Below are 427 nucleotides of genomic sequence, written 5' to 3'. Positions count from 1 at the left end.
TTGATTTTAGCCAACAATAAATTATGTAGCGGTACAAAGCTAACAATAGCAAGAACACAATAACGAGAGCGATGGGAGGCATGTATCGTAAGCTTGGTTGCAACCGGACGCTGACTGCTGTTCACTGAGGGGCCACTGGTGGCGCTGTTAGCTACAGTCTAATGAACGTTACAAACAGTCTTCTTCTGATCTGTGTTTCTGACTGTTATCAGACTGAATAAACAGCCTGCAGACGTCACTTTGATCAGAAATATTCAATAACTAATTTTTTGTATCAGACTGAAGCTATGACATATGCAAACAAATGCAGTTACCATGGCGACTGTATTGTCCCCTCCGGAGTAACTAGCGAGGGGATGAAATACAATGAACATCTTCCAGGACATTTGGCCACTTGAATCCCTTTCCAGGTGTTTCCAGGTGTTTC

At 42.9% G+C, this 427-nt stretch overlaps 1 protein-coding gene across 3 annotated transcripts in view; it reads right to left on the bottom strand.

Annotated features, from left to right (window-relative positions):
- Nucleotides 1-427, bottom strand: part of kifc3 (kinesin family member C3) — a gene marked incomplete in the record, with an annotated part of 31,773 nt that overhangs the window by 22,534 nt on the left and 8,812 nt on the right.

This window comes from Morone saxatilis, unplaced genomic scaffold, assembly GCF_004916995.1.
Source record: "Morone saxatilis isolate NCDOM2014 unplaced genomic scaffold, NCSU_SB_2.0 Contig11, whole genome shotgun sequence".
Classification (NCBI taxonomy): domain Eukaryota; kingdom Metazoa; phylum Chordata; class Actinopteri; family Moronidae; genus Morone; species Morone saxatilis.
The sequence above is the reverse complement of the archived record's forward strand: the minus strand, read 5'-3'. Positions and strand labels throughout refer to the sequence as shown.